The sequence below is a fragment of the Geospiza fortis genome, unplaced genomic scaffold (genome assembly GCF_000277835.1).
Source record: "Geospiza fortis unplaced genomic scaffold, GeoFor_1.0 scaffold265, whole genome shotgun sequence".
Lineage (NCBI taxonomy): Eukaryota > Metazoa > Chordata > Aves > Passeriformes > Thraupidae > Geospiza > Geospiza fortis.
Genome location: NW_005054393.1, coordinates 820599 through 828250, shown reverse-complemented (window position 1 = coordinate 828250; position 7652 = coordinate 820599).

Below are 7652 nucleotides of genomic sequence, written 5' to 3'. Positions count from 1 at the left end.
AGGAACTATTGAACTAGCTGCTAGCAGCAGCTGTGGAATGGTATGGATCAAAAATTGTTACAGAAAGTAAAAGAAATGCCACCCTTTTGAAATGGTACAGTTGTGGTTTTTGTGGTCTCTGCATATGCCCGTGGCTGTAATTACATCAGGTGAAGCAAGCTGATAAAGGGAGTGACTGTCCCCAGTTTCAAGGCAATATTACTCCACTCAGTAACTTTTTAATGAATAGCGCTAAAAGCTGTTGTTTTCTACTCCAAAGAGAGATTTGTTATCTAGAAAAAAGTACTGACTGACTTTTTTTAAGGAAAGTTCATTGAGAAAATGCTGTTGGCATAAGTGACAACTAATAGAAAGTTTTTTTAAGCTATCTTTGGTACCAGATAGTGCCTCTTGCACTGAATGGTTTCACTTGTACAGGTAGAGCTGATTTCCTTTTCCACAGGTCTGTAACGTAAATAATCACATTTTGGTTTTCTTCCCTAAAAATAATTCAGAGGGGATAAAGCATGTGATAACTAGTATTCTAAACTTAAATAATCTACATGCTTAAATTAAACATGTACTGAAGGCTGTCAGTCTTGTATTACAGAATGATAAATTTCCTATATTTCAAAAATGCTAAAATGTTAGTGTAATGTCAATGTTACAGATGACCTGCATCATACTGTAGTGAGATTAAAGATTATTAAATAAATCCATATGAATGAGCCTCACCATTGAATTATTTTGCTCCTTCCCTGAATACTGCAGATTATTATCTCAGCTCATGTTTCTTTTGCCTTCTGCAGATTAAACACGGCAATAAATGAGCTCCACATTCAATCTGTTTTACAATGTCAAAGTTAAAAGGTCCTCATTAAGTGTGGTAATTTAGGGATGGTGGGGGTTTGTGTTTATTTAGGACAGAATACACTGGGTACTGCTGTTTCACTACTAAATGTGAGTATTTAACATAAATGTCACTGTTGCTAGAGCATGTTAGCTTATTCTAGGAAACTCCATGCCCCTTAGAGAGTTTTTAGATGTACTCTGAGGTGATTCTCTGACCCTCATGGGGTTTGATACAGTATTGTAATTCACCACCTTTTAGAAATTCTTGTGTGTTGAGATCATCCTCTTAGCTACATAACCTAGCTGCAAAGAATCATCAGAAACAAGTGCTCTATAAATAAGACATGGATGTTCCCACATTTGGTCATGTGTCCATTATCATCAAACTTCAGGAGCTCCTGAAGAGTTCTTGCTGGAAACACATCAACACGTTCCTGCCACAGTACGTTAGCAGAAGCAGGTTCAAGCTGTTTGAGTGAAATCTATTCTTCTGGCTAAACATTGGGTCTCTCACCTTATGGCACCATATCTCAGTTTTGCTCAGAAATTGTTTCACGTCATCTATTTACATAGATGTTGTTAGAACTTATAAGTCAAATTCAAATACCATCACTGCTGATCCAAAAATTCAGGGGTGGCTGGGTTGTGGGGGAAAGAAGCCATTAATCAAGTGCTTTTACCCTGTTTTACAAAATCAGATAACCAGACTCAAGGCATCCTATTGCTCTTACCATACAGAGTGCAGTGGGCATGCTTGGAGATTACTGTGTATCTGTAGTATGGGTTGCTTAACTTTCTTTAGTTCTAGATAGAACTTTAGTTCTATCTAAATCTGTATTTATTTAAATTGTGTTAACTTTGGTTAAAACAGTTTAAATAAATACAGATTTAGGTAGAACTTCACCTTTTAGAGGAGTGAATCTGAGGAGAACAATGGATTATGCTAACAGATGAAAAAGAGTATAGGAGCTCCTTTATGTCCGCACTCTTTAAGCTGCAGACTTGTAGCAGCTTTACAGAAGCAATTGTTGTGATCCTTGATCTTAAAAAAAAATCAAATATGAAGAGCTCCCTGCAAAAGCCAATACCCACTAAATCACTGATTACCACTGAGATTGTATATAAAATAAAGTTCTCAAATTTCACAGAACACTGTTTTGGTTAAAAGAAGATTTTTTTTCCCCAATGAATTCTTTGTAGCTATTTGCATTATAGAATGCTGTGTTCAATCTGTAAGTACTTAATATTTTACTTCTGCTCTTTTTAATATTGTCAGCTCTTCCTCAGCCTCTAACTTCCTGTTTTGTTGTTCAGGTTTTTTTAGACATGTTGACAGATATGAAAAATAGCATGAGCTGTTTTTCTGCAGCTATATGCCAGAGTGATGTAAACAAGTATTTGGGTAAAATTGTGGGTAGTGCTTTTTTCTTATCCTGGTAAATCATCACTCATAAGTAAAATACATTAAAGTTAATATTTCCTGAGGAAGATGCAAGATGTAGTAATTAAAATTAATAATCAGCTTCAGAGCTCTACTGCAGTAGAAGGAAACATTTTAATTTTTTTTTACATTTTTTTCCTTAGTTTGAATTAGACTATTAAATGTTTCTTTACCTGATGATTTTCTTCCAAAGGGATCACCCAGGACATCTACTCCATTTGGTACAGCGCATGGCAGAGAGAAAAGAGTGTCTAATGATGTGGAAAACTATTACAGACCTTCAATGCTTGAGGACCCATGGGCTGGCCTAGAGCCAGTGTCTGTTACAGACATAAACCAGCAATACAGCAGTGAGCAAACAACATGTACTGGTAAAAAAGGGAGGTATTTCAGCTAACACTTTTAAAGGCCAAATAATTCCATCTTGTCAGGAAAACTTTGGGACAGAATCTTTACACGTACACAAGATGAACAATAATCAAGACCTTAGATAATACTTTTATTTCATCACACGTCCACCCTTTTAGCCTACCTTTTTTATTGCATTGGATATTTTTATGTATGGGAGGCAAAAGGAGTGGTAGGAAAACTTACATTTCTGGCTATGTGGAAGTGCCTACCAGCTCTGAAGAACAAAGTGTTCTTTAATCACCAGCGACTGATTTGTGACTGTTAAAGCAAGTTTCCATATACTTACCTCTCCCATGCCAGACTGTTAGCCTTCTATTGTAAAGTCTTTTAGGAAGTGGTATTTTTTATGTTTCAGCATTTTTAGATTGAAATAACTTGGAAATAAAATAAAGTTTTGTAAATCCTTGTTTTGTAATGTATAAATATTTTAGGAGCTTTGTTAAGGTGAACACGTTAACACAGTAATTCACAACACTGAAATTAGGTGACTTTGTAAGTGTGCTTGTATGCTGTAGTTAACATCTGGTTTTGTGCATAATAATTTTTGTTAATTGCAGTGTAATGTGAAATTGAAACATGACTTATAGCCATCTCAGGAAACAAATGTATTGGTTTTGGAAAGTTTGATTTGTTGAACAAACTCAAGTCACAAACTTAATTCTGAAATTATTTGCTTTTGTGTTTAAAAATATATATATTTGAATCAATATTAGAAATTTCTGGATTATAGTAACAAGTCTGCTCATTGACAGTGTAAGTCTAAAGAATGCATAAAACATCAAGCTTAAGTAAATGCAAATGTACTTCCTGGATCCACCTGCTAGAATAGTACAGAATGAGTGACAGTTTTTGTTACACAGTTGACATTAGTACATGCATAGCATCTTTTTTAATTCATTTTATATTTTTCAATTATTTTTTATTTTTACTTAGAGCAGGCATCATTGCCAGGAGAATTGTTTTGTGTGTGTACATGCTATATTTTTATACTGAAGAGGAAAGCAATGCTTTGGGTTTTTTAGAGCTTGTCTTTACATGGAAGATCCATGCTTAAATCCAGGAGTGAATATCATAATCTAGAATAAAAAAGACATAGTTCCAGCTGCAGGCATGTTCTTAACTTGCCATGTTACGGCTGCAATAGTTAGATAAATTTGTTGTTGAACTTAACACTATTTGTTTGTTGATCTTGGCTTTTAAACCAAGGTAGAGTGTAAAAAGTTTGTTAAATAAAACCATTAGTTTAGTTTTCAAAATACATGTCTTCTTTTAAGCTTCTTGTGTACTCAAAACTTATTTTTGTAGTCCTGAGGCAGGATTAGGTGGAAAAGCACAGGAAATCCCATTAAACTGTTCTTAGTAACTTGTCTTTTGCTGAGGTAGAATAGCCCTCTGTACTCTTTATCTGTTTCAGGATAAGATGTGTTAGGTTAATATTGCCTTCAGGAACAACTTCGAATTGTAAGGGGAGCTTAATATGCTCAAATGTTCTGAGTCTCTTGTACTCTTAGGACCACAGTCTAACGTATGTCACTTGTGTGTTCCCCTGGTTCACCCTATTATTTTAGTATTGTATCCAAAAAGGCTGCCTCAAGAACTGAGAACATAATGCCTGCTGGATATCAAGAATGGTTAAATCTTCATCCCAGAATCAAAAACTGGTGCCTTAAATGGCAGCTATCAGTATTGTTGTCTTTAATAGGTACCAGCTAAACTGAGATGACTTGACAAGTTGTAGAATTTATACATTAGTTAATCAACATCATTGTGAAAACTGAAGTGCAAATTTTTCTTTCCTTTTTGTTTTTTAAACCTTGTCAGGTGCTGTTAAGCTCACAGAAAAAAAAAAGTTGCAGTGTGCTTAATCAAGTGCCCTGTTTCTTTGCCGTTTTCCATGTAATTGAAATGCAATTTATTTTTTGCAATATTTGGTGATCTTGGAGAAACAAATATGATTTTATTTAAGAGAGTAAATCCATGATTTGTTCTCAGTTAGATGTGATGAGAGTCTGGGTTTGGAAGGGAGAAAGGAAAGGTAAGGGATTCCTGAGAGAAAAGAGACTGTTAGAGGTGGGACTTCTTACAGAGTAGCCAGAATCAGCTACCCTTGCACATTTCAAGGATGGGTTTTTCCACTTTGGCATTGCAGTTGACCCAGGCATCAAAGCCAGACTCTCCTCTGGTAATAACTCCTTACTCCTGGAACCAGGTGTCAGACATCAGTGAAGGTAAATGTTCCAGAAACAGAACTGAGAAAATAATTATGAAATACTGTTTAATCCATGCAGACCTTCCACTATGTCATCTGTTAAATTGCTGCTTCAGTGCACTTCAGGATATGACTCAACAATTTTAAGTACATCATACTGCTAAAGGCTACAGTCATTTGGTCAAGAATCAGCACCAAAAACTTTAGAATTATTCACCTTTCTGGCTTCTGGGAGAAATTCTGTAATTACAGTAAAATTTAAATATGTCATTGTTGGAGAGCTGTAAAATGCATGAACATGTGTTCAGAACTATAAATATAATGCTCTTAAAGTCAATTTAAGCTTTGCCTTTTTTGCCATGATATCTATTAAGCTTAAGAACATGCCTCCTCACCAGTTGTTTTTTTTTTTCTTTTTACCATTTGGCAAACATCTGATGGAGAGAGGATATATCGCTTCCTCATTTGTTAATGAAGCCACTTCATAGTACCACTATGACTCTGGAAATAGCATGTGATGATAAAATGTAAAGCACAAAATACATCATTTTTTCATGAGCCCGTGAAACAAAATAGTGCTTATGTCTTTTTAATGAAGGGATTCCTCTGTAATGAACACAATATATGGACATTGCTCTTTCATAGATTTGAAGGTAAGTTAGCTTCTTTTTCAGAAGTTTGGGTTCATGCACTTTACCATTCTGTTTTGTTTGCCTTGTGTTTGTCAAGTCCATTTGACTTTCTCTTCAGTTGTTATAAAGAAGTGTAACTCATGAGTAACTCTTCCAGCAAAAATTTAATTCACTTGTTGCTGTTTGCTCCTGGGTTTAAAATTGAACTGCATCACTGCTACATTAACAGTAACAAGAACTTAAAGCAGCCGAGAACATGTGTAATGCAGCAATACATTGGATGGGTAGCAACCTCAGGATGTGCACTATGATGGTTCAAACTTCAGCTTTGGGTTTTCATTCCAGCTTTATCATATGGAATATTCATTCTTCTGTGGCACTCAGTACACATTGAAATTGTTAAATAATTTAGCATATTAAAATGTTAATTAAAATGGGATTTTAAAAGTTCATGTTAAACTCCTCCTCTTTAGAATTAGAAGTAATGCTTTGAGATGTAGCATTTTCCTAATGTCAAATCTGCGAATATTTATCAAGTAAAATGTGTCTGGTCAGCAGAATGGATAACTACTTTTGCAGTCAGGTTGCTTGTGTTGTTATGTGTTCTTAACTTTATAGAAATTATTTCAGTAGAAATCAGAGGGGGGAGCATTTGAAAAAGGCATTATATGGAAATTCTGCAAGTAGCTGTTCACCTTCCTTTTAAAGAAAAGATTTTTTTATAGCATGTTTGGTTTTCAAGCTGTGCTTCTGAGTAATCTCACTGAAGTCAGACGATTTGCTCATGCAACTGGGATATGTAAGTATCTAATGTTACAGTTTGAAAATTCTGTCATCCATTTATCCATCAGTGCTTTTTACCAGCACTGCAGTTTATTCCTCTGCCTAGCAATTGCTCTGAATTCAAATTCATACATGGCTTTTATACATGACTGTCTTGCAATGAATTAAACTCGTTTGTAGAATATTTTCCAAAGTTTTCAAGAGTAAAGACTGTTCTCTTTTCCCCAAATCTTGGTGCTTGCCTTCCTTCCATCTTCTTGGAACTGGCAGAGGAAAGGGAGGATTGCCTACTGGTGGGTGAAGAATCATGATGGGTGAAGGATCATGTAATGATTTTCATATCTCAGGCTTTCAGAAACTTGCATACCAATTGACATAGGGAACTAGATAAACTTTTTTATCATTTGAGATGGTTCAAACAACTTTTTACAGCACAAGAAATGAAAGAAATCAAGTTATGTTTACGCTCAACAGTAATGCAGTTTCAGCATTCAGTCATTAATTCACAAATTTTTTTTGCCTAGAGTAACTTCTTGTATGTATGCCTCAAAAGGCACAAACTGATTCAGTTTCATTCTCTGCCATTTTCACTTTAATGTGTGTTTTGCTGACTTAGAACTTAACAATAATTTCTCAATCTGAACTTCTGAATTTTCTTTTCCAAAATTAATAACTCTTGAGTGTTAGACCTCAAATCTAGGCCTTCCCTTTACACTGATGCTGACTCATCTATTTTAGATCTGGTAAAAAAGGCTTTATCTTATCCCAGTTGCTTCCTTGATGACACTAAGAAACTTTTGCCTCCTGGGCTGGAGACAACTGGGCAGATGTTTTGTGTGTGGCCGCCGTTCCTGTCGTAGAGGTCACCCCTAGACTTTGGCCATTCCAGGAGCTGTTTTGAGACAAATAGTAATCTATTTTGCTTCACCAGCTCTGTGTGGGGTCCAAACCCAATCAGGGGGTTGGTTAGTGCTCATCCTCAATTTTAAATTTCATCAACATCTTCTGCAGTAAAATCACAGGTGAATTCCACTGCCCTTTTTTCACTCATCTGTGGCTGTTGCACACTGCTGTTCTGAACTAGTCGTGTAAACATTTGTGTTCAAGAATGTAACTCCTGCAGCTAAAAGGGGTCATACCAGTACAGTTCCACAGGGAAATTTTAATGCGGCTGACAGTCCTGCTATTATAATCTGCACCAAAAATCTGCATGTACTACCCTGCTGCTGTGTAGCAGTAACCGTGCTGTTGGATGCTGTATTAAACTTAAACCTGGTATCCATAAGTATTTGCCACAGTCCAATTGTTGTGTATTCAAGGTAGTTAATAGCTGTTACTGTAGAGT